Source organism: Ostrinia nubilalis, chromosome 21 (genome assembly GCF_963855985.1).
Source record: "Ostrinia nubilalis chromosome 21, ilOstNubi1.1, whole genome shotgun sequence".
NCBI classification, from domain to species: Eukaryota; Metazoa; Arthropoda; class Insecta; order Lepidoptera; family Crambidae; genus Ostrinia; species Ostrinia nubilalis.
The window spans coordinates 674,019-690,314 of NC_087108.1; positions in this window are offsets into that span (position 1 = coordinate 674,019).

Genomic DNA, 16,296 nt, shown 5'->3' on the forward strand with positions numbered 1-16,296 from the left:
GACATAATATTTATGTACTTTATGTAAAAAAAACTACACCTTGTAAATGGCCGACTGTCCTGCTATGGGCAATTCAGATTGAAATCCTAGGATTTAGGGATTACCTAAATGGATAACTTTTTGAAATGGAAGAAATCGATGTCATCTTGGTTACAGAATAATATTCTGGTATATTATGCCTTCGTGGTCTTATGGTTACAATCAGATTTTATCGATGCAAGTCTTGGGTTCAAATCCTGGATGGGCTTTCAGTTTGGGTAGGTTGTTTAGCAAACCGCGGGACCTATCGGACCTTAAATTGTTTGTACAGAAACTTTTTAATTGCTTTAAAAGGCTCGTAAGTTGTCATTTTAAACGTATCCTATGGGACTACTTCAGTAGCTATAACTTTACACTAAGGCTACGTAATTATACAAATTAATTTAAGTACCAACTACCAACTACATTATACACGTGTTCAGCTATTGTTTTCAATGTACCAAGTTAATTATTTAGTAAATGAGATCGATATTGTCATTGCTGTTACATAATTAATTCACTGTAACATCCTTGTAAGCGATTGCTTCGCCATCGATCGGTGTCACGTTATCGTTCACTATTCTTATCATTAAGCATCGGTGGATCGCGTGGGATGGATACGGAAAACAATTGACATAGACAACTGTAGAAAAATGCAATTAGAATTGATTTTATTTACGTACTAGCGGCCGCCCGCGACTTCGTACACGTGGATTCCGTTTTACCCCCTTAGGGGTGGAGTTTCGTAAAATCCGGATGCCTACGTCATAACATCTACCTGCATGCCAAATTTCAGCCCGATCCGTCCAGTGGTTTGGCTGTGCGTTGATAGATCACTATGTCAGTCAGTCAGTCACCTTTGAGTTAGAAATATTTAAGAAAGATTGAGACGTATACCTAATGCTATGTTTGTATTACGGTCTGTACGTTGGACTCTAAATATGGAAACAAAAGAAATTAATATACAAAGATTTATGGGATGGTAAGCCCCGACTTTGGTATTGATAAGGTATGTTATTACAAAACAAGCACTCACCGTACCCCCTCCGCAGTCGACGCCCTCTGCCATCGGCGCGTTCCACTGCACACTACCATAACACAACGGAAAAACAAACGGCGATCACCACGCTTTTCGAAATTCAAAATTCCGCGTTCCAAATTCGAATGTTTATGCAAACATCGCCCGTCGCGCAACACGTCCGACGCGCTCCGCGGCTCGCGTGGTACTGGGTGCGCGCGCTGCCGTTGCCATGGCAACCGGTGGCCGTTTGCAATTTGTAGTTATTGGAAGGTGTGAAATGAAATTAGGCGCGTCTGTTTGTTAGAGGTTGGGAACCGCTGGCCTCCTGACAGCTATTTAGCGATTTGTTGGGCATGTAGGTACTACAGTTGGCAGTCTAAAGTCTGTATTTTTGTTGGAAAATCAAATCTCATGAAAGCTTCTGGTTTGGAAGTCGTTTCCTAACGTACCTAGTAATTTAAACGCGATAAATGTAAATCGTGTATAATTTCCTAAGCAGTGGTTATTAGTCTGTTATTGTTGCTATTGTTTCACTGTATGTTTTCCGAACAAAATAAAATAAAAAACTGAAAATAAAAAAATAAAAATAAACTGGAACTGAAAAATACCTTCTTTAATTTTTTATCGTTAAGAGTTGCAACTCAAACTAAATTGTAAAAAATAACCTTAAAAGTCGGGAACTATTATGGGTTCGATTCTCGCCTTAGGCAGTTCGTTTTTTTTCCAAGTTATTTATAAATTAATACCTACTCTTTGACGGATTCATCATAACCACGGTAATAATATCATAGTATTACCACAGAATAAGTAATAGTACAGGTACAGAAGGATTACTCCGCAAGACGATTTAAATAAATGCGAGTCTTGCTGCGACGCGATACAGTGGAATTCAGCTCGCACAGCACTACGTACCTACAATTTTATTCACCTACAAGTTTTGTCTCTTTCTATCGCGTGCCTCTGAACTCTTCTTACGCTGTTAGGGTTGCTGTCTAGTGAAAAAAATAATTAATCTACTTATATGTCATGAGGTACGTACCTCATGACACGTATGTATGTAAGTACGCATTCATTATGGAAAACCTTGGGAGAGGCCTTTGTCCAGCAGTGGACGTCATTTGGCTGAAACGAACGAACGCATTCTGAGCAGTAGTCATGGTAGGTTAGGTTCCTATACTATCCTAAGAATTATTGATTCCCTACATGGCCAACATACCTTTCAGCATCTTTGGGAAGCGAAAAAAAAGATAAATCCGGTAGATTTCTTTTCGAATTTAAACACCCGAACGCCGCACAATATTTCTTTCTCTTTATGTCCATTTTTAAATAATACTTCGATCATAGAAATAGGTAGGTACTACAACGCACGCCAGCGTCCTGACGGGCGCGCGCGTGACACTCGACTGATATAATACCCGCCGGCGGGGCGCTTCGCTGTAGGTAATTATCGGATGTACCGCGCGGAGTGAGCCAGGCCTGGTATTACCGTGTTATAACTATCCATGATGTCTAAAAAAGCTAGATGTCTGGAAAAGATTGGAAGACGGATTTAACCTTATAATAATGTTTGACTAATTATTTTTCATTTAATGAAAGTTTTCATGGCCTTCAATAAGTAGGTCGCTTCTAAATACTTATCTAATATTTCACGAAAGTAACCGGGACATCTTTTCGGGCCTAAAACTATTTTCCCTTAGCTTGTGAGGCTAATAAAAGTCCTCAAAAGCACGCCTCGGATGTTTGTCTTTGACACGGGAGGCGGCCATCGTATTGCTAATAATTCCCTTCGGAAGCCTTTGAAAGGTGCCCTTGTCACTAAAACTACACTATTACGAAAAATATCTTTGGAATTTACGTAGGAAAATATTACACGAGCATTGTCTACGTTATAACATTGAAATAAATATCTCTGAGATATTGATATTCTTTTAAAATTTATTCACTTTAAACCGGCAGATAGTGGTGGTGACTGAGTTTGTTGCGGCGCTTCTTCTTGGCACATGCCAAAATGTTGATCTTAAAGCAATGGTAGGACAAAAAAAAACCTACATTAAAATTTTTGACTATTTTTATTCAAGTGCGCCTAAAATTCTCTAATGCCCGTATTCACAAACATTACTATGAGGTCTCACAGTCGGCGTGGACGCACAGGGTGAAAAAAAAACAACTTTTTAGTTAATTGTTTTTTTTAGTCGGCTTTATTTATTTTTTGTTAAAATTATTTTTTACAATTACCAATCATCGTATCAATTTTTCTCTGCACACTGTCACGTGATACCCGCATCACACTGAGTCATCACGCACGATCCTGCATCGCGGTATTGAAGTTTTAGCCGACTGTCACCCAAATAGGCTGAATGAGCATACTCGCCCGGGGGTCAGCAGTCTCGTGGTGAACCAGCTCGCCAAGCTGGCCCAAGTTGGCGGCGATCAGACGGGCTGCTCCGGCGGCCAAGCTGGCAACAGCTCACAGCGAATGCACACGAAACTCAGAACAAGACGTGTCTCTTAATTCGACCCCCACTTTTTGGAAAACATAAAAAATATTATGTACCGTAAATTTTTGAAGATACATTTTATGACTGCGAAATTAACCTAAAAATATTATTGAAACAACAAAAACCTAACTGCGTAAAAAAATACAGAAAAGATAGAAACAAGGCCACTTAGGTTGAGTTGCACCATCTAACTTTAATTTTAACAAAAGTCAAAAATCTGTCAAACTCCATACCAAAAGCACCGGTTTTTGTAATAGTTACTATTAAAGTAAGTTGGTGCAACTCAACCTTAGTGTTGTCAGTATGTTGTCACGTGATGCGCGCGTCAGCATGATCACGCACGATCCTGAATCGCGGTATTGAAGTTTTAGCCGCCGCGTCGCTCAAGTAAGCCAGTCTCGCCTGCTTGCTCGGGGGTCAGCAGTCTCGTGGTGAACCAGCTCGCCAAGCTGGCCCAAGTTGGCGGCGATCAGACGGGCTGCTCCGGCGGCCAAGCTGGCGACAGCTCACAACGAATGCCATGTCAAACGAAACTCAGAACAAGACTTGTTTCTTAACTCGACCCCCGCTTTTTGGAAAACATTAACAATCATTTTATACCGTAAAGTGACGTTTTATGACTGTGAAAATAACCTAAAAAATACATGCGATTCTTTACACATTGGTAGCACCAGACTTAGTTTCGTTTATTACTTGTATGTAAATAGCAGCCATTTTCATTACCCGACTGCGCCAGAAGGAGTCAAATTCATAGTCATCTTTATTTGTCAAATATTTTGCTCTTAAGGAGCCTCTACATGTCTCATAATCTTTTTACCCTACCAGCGCTTCAAGACCAACATTTGGCAAGTGCTGAGAAGAAGGGAGACATAATTATTACATAATTATAATCAACAAAAAAAATTGTCATTGATGCGTCCGACTGCATTTGTGAACACTAAGTTGTATTGTTTTTATCTTTTTAGATCATTTTTACGCAGTTTTTTTTTTCAATAATAATTTTAGGTTGATTTCACAGTTGTAAAACGTCACTTCAAAAATTTACGGTATAAAATGTATGTTTAAGTTTATGTTTTCCAAAAAGCGGGGGTCGAATTAAGACAAGTCTTGTTCTGAGTTTCGTGTGGCCATTCGCTGTGAGCTGTTGCCAGCTTGGCCGCCGGAGCAGCCCGTCTGATCGCCGCCAACTTGGGCCAGCTTGGCGCGCTGGTTCACCACGAGACTGCTGACCCCCGGGTGAGTAACTATAACTGGAGTATTTGAGTAACGCGGCGGCTAAAACTTCAATACCGCGATGCAGGTTTGAAGCCTGCGTGACTCATTTGTATGGACGGCTGGACGCGCGTATTACCTACGTGACAGCTTATTGAGAGAAATGGATAGGGGTAATTTCAAATATTTGTTTTATTCCACTTTGTTCACCTGGGTGAATAAAGTAAATTTTTTAGTTTCCTTATTTCACCTTGGAACCATTTCACCCAGGTGATATCACCCGGGTAAACAAAGTGGAATAAACCCCAAATAAATATTTGTTGTTCTAACTAACAGCACTTCTAAAGAGATTCGTTCTGTAATTTGTCAAGACAATTTTACTATATTATTTTGAGTTTGAATAGATAGTGTAGGTATAAAGTTTTAATCAACTACTATAATATTCGTTTGAATGTTTCGACCATTTTATTTCCTCGTTTTACAAAACACTGTCAGTTGTGATTGTGAGTGAGTACAAAATGCCCTTATATTCGGTTTTTTTTATGTAATGTTTGTAATATTGTCGACAATGCGGGTTAAATTGAACTTTCCCTGTTTTGTAATTTAATGCATCACTTCAATAATTCTTTAAAATGCTACCTGCTTTTTAACGCGCCTCTTTGGTTTGTATTGGCAACACAATTTGTTGTACATCAGTTGTTTAACATAGTTCAGTCTATAGCAGTCCTCTGCTGGACCTTCATACAGACGCTGCTGCCAGCTGGGTAATCTTGAGGTCATCGGTCCATCGAGTATCGTTCTGATTTTATTTATTAATTTTCAGCCTCAAAAATTAACAGTCTTCCAAAGTTACTCATACAAACGCGTTTTCTTATAAGAACGCGCTTCACCCGATTCAATTACAAACCTACCTAAACCTTGGTTTTTCCATATTCGAATCAATTTAGAGATAAGAATGGTGGATAGAATTGGGATTTTCACCAGATTACGATGTAAACCACAAAAGAACACAACAAAAGCCACATGGGGATTTTCATATAAAATCAATCTACGATGTTGTTGACATAAAACATACTGCATTACGTTTTTTATCTTACGGTTCCATCTGAAAATCGATCCTAAAAAATTCATAGTAATAAAATAATTTACATTCCTCTTTATAGGTTGATATGATATGTAACCATATTTAATTTATATTGCAGATTTTTATTATTCCAAATAACGTTTTTATTTATAACATGTCTCCTTAAGGCTCTCGTTTTATGACTGATAATTACTCAAACTTACCTAAGCTACCTACGACTTTACCATCCAAGATCCAAAGTTATTAATCTATTCCTAAGTTGCATCCACACATCTTACTATTCGCACCAAAATTACTATTTTGGCACCTTACAAGAAGCACATAGAAAAAAAGGAGACTTGAGACATCCCACAGACTGTAGACTTTTTGTCGGCCGATAGTTTAGTAGGGCTGATAATCATCGGGACTATTCCCAATTTCCCACCTCTCGTTCCCACCGCTGCAACTCCTGTGTAACCAGGATCTACAGCTTGACCGCCAATAACCCAACCAGTGAAGGTCAAGTTTGTCCCGGGGGAAAGTTAAACTGTCATTGGACCCGCAACGAAATTAATCAGATGAACATAGGAATTCGAAGTTTAGGTTCGACTTCCCTACAGTGCAAAGCGGATGACAGATGACAAAACAGAGGTTCAATACCTTTAAAGGGCAGTTAATTAGTGAATATGTATGGAAGTGCGCACATTACACCAAAATCGGTTTACAAATAAATAGTAGGTATTGGCCGATTCCTCATACAAATTGGGAGCTGACTAAACTATCGGCCGACTAAATTAAAGCCTGTGGGGTGTCTTAAGATAGTATCACAACTAAGACTAAGCCTAGGCGCAGACCACCGACTTTTAGTTGGCCGATAGTTGGGTCGGGCTGTTGATCTGTATGGAGATGTATGGAAGTGCGCACATTACACCGATTTGGTATCGGCCGATTCTTCGTACAAATTAGAATCAGGCCCAACTATCTGCCAACTAAAAGCCTATTATAATCAGTCTGCGAGGAAGGCTGGAGTTGGGTCGGGTTGTTGATCAGTATGGAGATGTATGAAAGTGCGCACATTACACCGATTTGGTATCGGCCGATTCTTCATACAAATTAAAGTCAGGCCCAACTATGGGACAGCTAAAATTCGGTGGTCTGCGCCTAGGTTAAGATAGTATCACATGACTAATGTAGACTCTTTCTGTGGGCGACAGTTGGCCCTGAAACTACTTGCTCATTGTTCGTAAATGACACATAAACAAAATATGTGGGGTCCGGCTGTGGTCCAATTGCAGGGTGTTGTGACGTATCAGATTCGAATCATTCGTCAGTAACCGCAAAAAGTGCCACGGGGTTCCTTTGTCTTATACAAGGTACTTACAATCAGGTACTTACTTATTTTTATTTTAGATAATTTACTTGTCTACCTACTTAAGGTATGTTAAGATTGTTTGTATTTTCAAAAATCCTCGTGTACTCTTTTTCATATTTTTTGTTTTACAAAATGTAACATAACGTTTGTAAAAAAAATACATTTTCCTACAATAGGTTTTTATTCTTTATTTTGTTTTTTAACCAGAAAAAATAAGCTTACAAACAACTTTTCAACCATACACCCGATTGAAAGTGTGTTACCACCTCCTTATTTTGTTATCACATTACTTGTTACTTCTTTTCTAAATATTCATAAAATTTATCTAAGTCGCAGTTAGCAGCCAGTCTTCTACGAGTATAAATTTATTTTTATTACAAAGTATTTAGTTTAGAATTTAGATACAAAACTTGCAATCGACGATCATCCATCTTCTTAACCCTCGCTGTACGAGGTGGGGTGTGACACACCCCAGTCCTTTAAAAATAGCCACAATTTTAAAAATTTGCAAGTGCTGAATTTGAAATTCTCAGTAGCTGGAATTATGACACTGCTGCTTCGATCAGCGTTGCAAAATCAGTCCAGCGGTAACTACCAACTGAGTTACATGCCTTTAAAGTGCGTGTGGGTGTCACACACCCCACCTGGTACGGGACGTTGTTAAAAAGTTTAAAAAAAAATCTAACAGTTTTGGTGTAATTTATATATTTTTAGTAGAGATGAAACGGATATCCGGTAACTATCCGGTAGGCCGGATATCCGGCCTAAATTTACTATCCGGCCGGATACCGGATAGTAACTCACTATCCGGCCGGATACCGGATATTAAAAAACTACGACAATTTTCTATTAATAAAATGAAATACATTAAATCTTTGGGGTAAATAAATATCAATAAAATGGCTTATAATAATGACGGCTTTTATTTAAAGTCCAAAAAGTTACAAAAAAGCCATATTAAGGCCTTTCAAAAAACTAATTTCTTTTTCTGGGCTATTATCTCTAATGACGAATACATAAATGGTAAATATCTGTTAATGTCAAAATATTACCAAATAAATTTTCGCTATTCAATCACACACTCACGATGGCAACCAAAATCGCCCGAATTAATCTGCCCCCTAGACAAGTGGCAAAATCTGACATTCTATTCGGATGAATTCGATTTTCGAAAAGTGACTAGTCTAATCTACTAATAGACCCACTGATCGCGTTCGAAACACCTGTGCGGCGCTAAACTCGTCACGACATGCAACGAGACAATGGGCCAACTATCCGGCCGCCGGATATCCGGCTATCCGGCCTAGCAGCTGGCCGGATATCCGGTATCCGGTATCCGGCCAAACAACTATCCGTTTCATCACTAATTTTTAGCTTTGTCAATTGAATAAAATTCAATACAAATATTATTTTTCGTAATTTTTACGGTATCTGAAATTTTCAAGCACTTTTAGTCAAATGAGATGACTTTTAGTGCGAATCTGGAAGTTTAGTACTGAGATCCGAAGATGTATGTGAACATACACTTGTGGGCTACAATTTATACTTGGTGATACAATTTATGGGCTACTGAAATGGAATAACATATTTTATAAATAAATAAAATTGTTACGCTCCCATTTTATGCATTGAGCATACTCATTTTCTTTCATCAGAATTGTGGTAAATTGAAAACCGATGATCAAAACAAATTTATACCCTTACAGTTTTTAATTTACTTTTAAATTATAAGTAAATACTTGTACTTTGTTAAATAAAAACGGTTGTCATAATTAAAGGCACTAATTAAAAATTATACATAGGAAACTGATTCCTAAATTACAAGAACAACGGAAATTGTATCTTTTTGTTTTTTTATGATAAAAATGTTATAATACATATTTTCAGCTCAGAGCATTTCTTAAACCTAATTAGCATACGTAAATAATCAATATTAAATATTAAATTCCACCTAAAAAAATGTTGAATGAAAATTTTATCACTTTGTATATTGGGGTGTGTCATACCCCACCTGGTACGGGACGTAACTTTTAGTCACCTCGTACACGGAGGGTTAAAGAACTTTATGGAAACCACATTGAATTAATATGTAACAAACAATAAGTAATTCCCCTTTGCCGTTTACACACCAAATTATTAGGTTTTCCACATTAATTAAGGCTAAAACAAAATATTCGATATTTTTCTATGTAGTAAAATTTCGTTCGTGTCAGCCGAAAGACGTCTACTGCTGGACAAAGCCCTCCCCCAAGGATTTCCACGAAGACCGGTCCTGCGCCGCTCGCATCCAGGTACCTCCCACGACCTTCACCAGATCGTCGGTCCACCTAGTGGGAGGCCTACTAAAAGGCCTAGTAAAATTTAAATGCACTTATTGCAATTAAGTTAGGTACAATAACCCGTACTGTGTTTACCTTGATGTACCGTCTTACCTAGAATAAAAGTTTGTGGCGATGACACATAAGTAGGTAAATGGCGTTGCTGTGCTTTAAGTACTCGTATGTTGTTACTTTAGTTTTTCTTTTTAGGGTTCCTTCGGTACCATGATCATTTTTAAAAACCCTTAGAATATCATTGATAACTTTTTAATTTTTTTCTCATCGTTTGAAAACTGTTAAATAATAAATTTTTGGACCATACATAGGTATGTAATATTACTTTTTTCTAGTGAATGTGAAAAATATTGATAACTCTGGCATAATTGAATTGATTATAATAAGCACTTAAGTTTAAAATGCTAAACATTTTAAACTTAAGTGCATATTATACAAGTTTAGGTGTTAAGCTTGACGTATTACACTTTGAGCACCCGTTCAAATAGCACCTGGCCTATTCCACTTAGAGAACCTATCGATATTTTGGGCAGGTGCTCTAAGTTGATGTGACGTCGTTGTATGTTACCTATACTAGTAAAAATCAAAATTATGTCTAAATGGGTTTCCAACTTTTAATTCATAATAATCACTTTTTAATTGATTTTAAGTACTGTTACTGTATCCAGTACATCTCAGTTTACCACAAATTGACTTTTGAATTGACCTATATAAAACCCATCGGGGAAATTGATCATTGTTCCTTCTTCAGTACATTCCCAACTCGCGCTTGGCTATTCGCTACTCACTATGAGTCAGAGAACAATATAAAAACATTCGTCGGCTCAAACGCCGACATATTATTTATCCTTCGGAGTGATTAAAAGGCTGATGAGCAAAAACCCGCATTTTTTGCGGGGAAACCAACCGTCTGTGGTGCAGTTCGTTTGACAGTGCTGTGGTTATCGATCGTGTTTAATTAAACAAAATGGAGCTGGAGATATTGTGTTTTGTGTTTGTGAGTACCTCTTTTTCTATTTATAGGTGTCCATTTATAATTTGAACTTAGCGGGTGAAGCTCACTTCCACCTTCGGCTTGATCATCTCTTTATATCAGGACAAGAGCTTCCTCGTTGTATAAAAAAGTTCGAGATTTTCTTCATTCGAATATTCAGTTAGTGCTTATGTATGTAATTAATTATCAGTTATTGCCAAACTGCAAACTAAGTCATCAACATTGCGTTAAAATGTTTGTGTAGACTAAAGTGTACTTACCAATAACATTAACTAGATTTTCAACAATTTTTCTCTGGACATTTTGCAATAAGCTAATTTACTAAGCTACTATAGTAATAACATTTGTGATATGTGAAGGAAGGAAACTGTTAGCTCCTTGTAAAGTAAAATAAAGTTACATATAAAAATTCTTGAAGTAAATCTTGTACATCGTGTGGGTTTGTGAGTGACAACCTTGTCAGGCGTTGTGAGATCACAAAGACGCTTGATATAGGATAGAAAAGCTTAATTTAATCAAGTATAGTACGAAATATATTTATACTATTTTATTAAAATATAAAACTAGCGGCCGCTCGTGACTTTGTCCGCGTAGACCCCGTTTTACCCCCTTAAGCGTTGAATTTTGCAAAATCCCGTCTTAGTGATCACCTACGTTCTAAAAGGAACCCCCATGCAAAATTTGAGACTCCTAGCACTTGTAGTTTCTGAGATTTCGTGATGAGTGAGTCAGTCAATCAGTGACCTTTCGCTTTTATAGATATAGGTAAATAGTTCTGGATTAAGACCAGATTTCTCATTTTCAGGAAATGCGTGGTAAGGTTAAACGATTTTCACTCAGGCGTAACTTAGAATAGGTTGAAAAAAGTTCACGGTGCTTTTATTTTGTTACTAGCGGCCGCCCGCGACTTCGTACGCGTGGTTCCCGTTTTACCCCCTTCATCTGTCTTACGCGGTTTAGATTTTTTCATACAAAAGTTTTTTCCCGCTAACTCCCATTCCCGTGGGAATTTTGCAATATCCTGTTGTAACTAAGCTTTAAGTTTACTAAGGTACCTGCATGCCAAGTTTTAAGCGTCTAACTTAAGCGGTTTAGATTTTTCATACAAAAGGATTTTCCCGCTAATTCCCGTTCCCGTGGGAATTTCGGGAATTCCTTGTTGTAACTAAGCTTTAAGTTTACTAAGGTACCTACATACCAAATTTCAAGCGTCTAACTTAAGCGGTTTAGATTTTTCATACAAAAGGATTTTCCCGCTAAATCCTGTTCCCGTGGGAATTCCTAAGTATACTATAACCTGCCCAGGAGTATGAAGAATAATTGTACCAAGTTTCGTTAAAATCCGTCAAGTAGTTTTTGTTTCTATAAGGAACATACAGACGGACAGACAGACAGACAGACAGACAGACAGACAGACAGACAAAAATTTTACTGATTGCATTTTTGGCATCAGTATCGATCACTAATCACCCCCAGATAGTTATTTTGAAAATATATTTCATGTACAGAATTGACCTCTCTACAGATTTATTATAAGTATAGATTAACTATCAGTTTCATTGTATCTAATAGTCCGTGACTTTCGCTCGATATGAGTATTTTTTAAATGGACATTGTGGTAGTAACGAGGATCAGTGATCTTATAAAAGCGCCTTTGTTCCTTTTAACAATTTATATGAATAGGGAGGTATAGTCCGCTCCAGTAGCAATTGAAAACTTATCTATTAACTAGAGCTGAATAACATTGAATATAATCAAACTTCAGAGTTTGAACAAATATCTTTTATAGTACTATAACTAAATGTCTCTGTTGGCGGGAACTACTCGTATAATGGGCATTCAAAAAGAGTTCTATCCCTTTTACGTTATCCAGTTTCAATCAATATTTTAGATCGGTTTTATTATGTTTCCAGATTATATCCCTAAGCCTGTCTGCACCAACCTACGACGAAAGCGGGGAAGACTACTACGATTCACACGAAGACTACAACTCAAAAGAATACGACCAGCGGACACCAGCAAGAGTCGTCGTCAAACAAGAAGTTTCTACAAGACCTCCGTCAAACTACGAAGTCACAGAAAACATTGTAGATATACCAAGTCCAAAACCACCAGCCAATTTCATAATCGCTAACTTCACAAACAGAACCCCTTTGAACATTGTGCCAGTAATTGCAAGGAATAACAGCGTCCAAAATGTCAATAATGTAACGCCGAATGCTAGAAATGATCCAATAAATAACTATAACTATTTTGATTTTGATAAAAAACACATCGACTCTTCCGAAGAGTTTGACGACGACGATGATGATGATGAAGATTACACTCATGATCATGAAGAATTTCACGAAGGGCATAAGTTTTTTCCCATTCTTAGAGCGTATCTTTATGGGCTAAAAAAGGGGATCGTGAATGGTCTAAATTCCCTGGTAGGGAAAGGTAACAAAAGTGTCAATGAACCTTATAATACGAATCCAGTTTTGTTTGAGAAGCTACGTAAGAAGAATGGGGCAAAAAACAGTAAATATTTCGGTCATGAATTCGATGATTGTTAAAATAATTTAGATAGATCAGTGATACTGCCATTGTATTAATTAACATAAATTAGATGAACCAGCTCGCAAGAAATCATCCAGTTGTCGACAAGATGGTTTTGAAAGCATATAAGCAACTTGAGATGAATATGAAGTAGACTGGAAATCTAAAAATTAAGGCTCACAAGTATTCAAGCTTTAATACAGTTTATTATAATTATAATACTTAGAACAAAATAATATGACTTATGAAGTCCGCGAATCCAAAACTAATTAACAATATTTCGGAAAATGCAATTAAATATGGGAACCGATCTCGATGCACCAAAAAAGTCTCATTAGATTTTTGAAAATCAAATACTGTGATAGAAAAACGAATGCATAAAAAAAACATACACCATCCCATAGTTAGGTTTACTTTTAAAACTATACCATTTACAAGCTTAACATATAATTTAGAATTTCACGGACAGTATACTCCTACGAGTCAATTAATTTATGTAGGTATTTAAAAAATATCGTATCACCACCACCAGTGATTGCAACGAAACCAGTTTATTTATTAGGAAATTTGAAACAGTATTCAACTTGTTTTTATTTAAACGATTATTTTAAGTACTAATTTATTAAGCTAATTTAAGCAGTCGTTAATGACAGTGATTTGTTTCTTCCAATTGATTAAACTCCTATTGAAGACCAGTTTAATGCGCCCATAAATATTGAAGTGGAGAATAAAGATGTACTTTCTTAAAAGCTGTTTTATTTTAAGCTCTCCACCTAGAAATACAGAATAGTAAATTATGTTAGGTAACAAACCCTTGAGTCTAGAGCCAAAATAGTTAAACCCGGGATGAACATTCGTTTAAAATTATATTCTATACTAAACGACAATTTTATTTAAACTAGATTTCAATTAGGCTGAGTTGCGCCACTTACTTAACCGTAAACTAAAACGATAACCGGTGCCTTTTGTATGGAATTTGACAGATCTATGACGTTTGTTAAAGTTAAAGTAAGATGGTGCAACCTTAATGTCAATTTAAACTAGAGTTTAGGGGATAGGGTTAGGATTCAAAATACAATCAACCTACTTACCTACAGATGACCTCTTAGGAGATGCTCTGTGGACCTACCACAAATATGTCGCGTTTTTTTTAGTAAATTGTGAACTTTATAAAGCAAGTAATAAGGAAATTAACAATTAATATGACAGAAAAAACTTAAATACTTGTACAATTAAAGAAAAACAGATTTGAATGACACTAGTCCTCTACTGTTTTACATCACCTAACAGAACTGTGTAATCTGCTATGCTAGCATGAGCTTCACAATGATTTATAGATTCTTGTATAAATGTAGCTGAAATCTAACAACTTGAGAATCGAACTACCAAACAGACCAAGCATTTAATGAGTAAAGGACGTAGCACACTTATCAACCCGGAAAGGGATCGTAACCGTATCAACTTGGGCAGTCAGTATTCTTTGTATGAAACTTCATACTGCAACGCACACATAAACGCCTCGTCTCGCGATAGCGCGCGAAAGGCGATACGGTGTTGATAAGTGTGCTATGACCTTAAAGATGTGATATTCAAGTGGAAAACACGGGCTTGGTCCAGCACTCATGATTGACCTTGGGGTTTATGGTCACCTTATCCTTGTTTTAAATTAGTCATAAAGGTATTTTTGTGACATTTCTTTGTTACTTTTTGTCATAACAGAAAAACTGCTGACTCATATCTGGGTGGGTGAAGTAAAATGTTTCACTACATTTTAAAGCCGTTCTTTTGATTAACTAGCTGACTCGGCGAACTTCACACCGCCGATGTGCCTCAGATTATAATGTAGGATTTTAGTGCTGAAACATATTTCTAATCGATAAGAGTAATATTAGTATCGTAGAGACGATGGCCGTTGGGGCAGGAAAGTTCTCGAGTGGCGACCACGGGCTGGAAGGAGTAGCGTGGGCAGGCCTCCTACTAGGTGGACCGACGATCTGGTAAAGGTCGCGGGAAGAGCCTGGATGCGAGCAGCGCAGGACCGTTCATTGTGGAAAACCTTGGGGGAGGCCTTTGTCCAGCAGTGGACGTCATTTGGCTGAAACGAACGAACGAACGAAAGAGTAATATTGGAGCCTATTCAATACAAACATCAATAATATTTCATCTTTAAAATATTAGTGTAGATAAATGAGCTGTGTGGTGGTAGGAACTAGGATAGGACCACCTCCCCTCTTCCTGTGGATGTCCCAAGAGGTGACTAAGGGAAAAAAATGCGACAATCAGGCCTCCCCAATTCGTTCACATTCATTGTATTCGCTCATTTTCCCTCCTTAACTCTTTTTCTTCCAAATATTCGTCTCCTACATTGTTTTATACCACCTTTCCCTTCTGAGATAAACATTGCTCTTACAAAAATTAAGGCAAGTTGGATTCAAAACAAACTAAATGTTGAAGTTTAAAAATGACACTGCAAATGTAAATAAGTCATCATCCTTTAGCGGTAGTCAAAGAGCCTTCCTTTCTTCAAAGTAGAATATCTCTTTTTTCATCAATTTCCACCTATGACAAATCATTAAATCTGACACTAAGTAAGAAGGAGGAGGAGGATGTAAATGATGAAGTATGATCGTAACTATCTTTACAATAGCAGAATAACTTATTTGGCATCAAAGAGTAGGTACCTATCGTAAGCTTATGAATCTTGTGATCTCGAAATGAGAAAAAAGTTGCAAATGTTCTAAAACGGACAAGTTTGGACAAAAGTGGCATATTTTACCTGTATGCAAATGCTTGGCGTGCCGATGAACTTGAGGATTTAGTATTCATAAGAGATGTTTACACCTCCTCAGGATTTGTTAATTAATTTGGTAAAACATGATTGTAAAATAAAACACGTACGAATATAAAGGGGTAAGGGAAGCACTGAACTGAATTTTTTATTTAATTTTTCATATTGTTCTTTTCATAAAAAAATAATATTAGAATACATAATTAGTTGTTTGTCAATAAATTTGGACTTGGACATTGAGTTTTTTGTCAACGTCAATAGACATCAAGATTTCAAAGAAAATGTTAGCAGTTGGTATGCAATTGATTGTGCCCATTTATCAATTTTACATAAGTTACATAAGCACTTAGAAATTTAAGGAAGCAACTGCTGAAAAATAAAATCTGCTGGTAAAATATAAATTTTCATAGAAATCAATGTTTGGTAAAATTCTTTCAGTGAGAAACCGAAATCCACGAA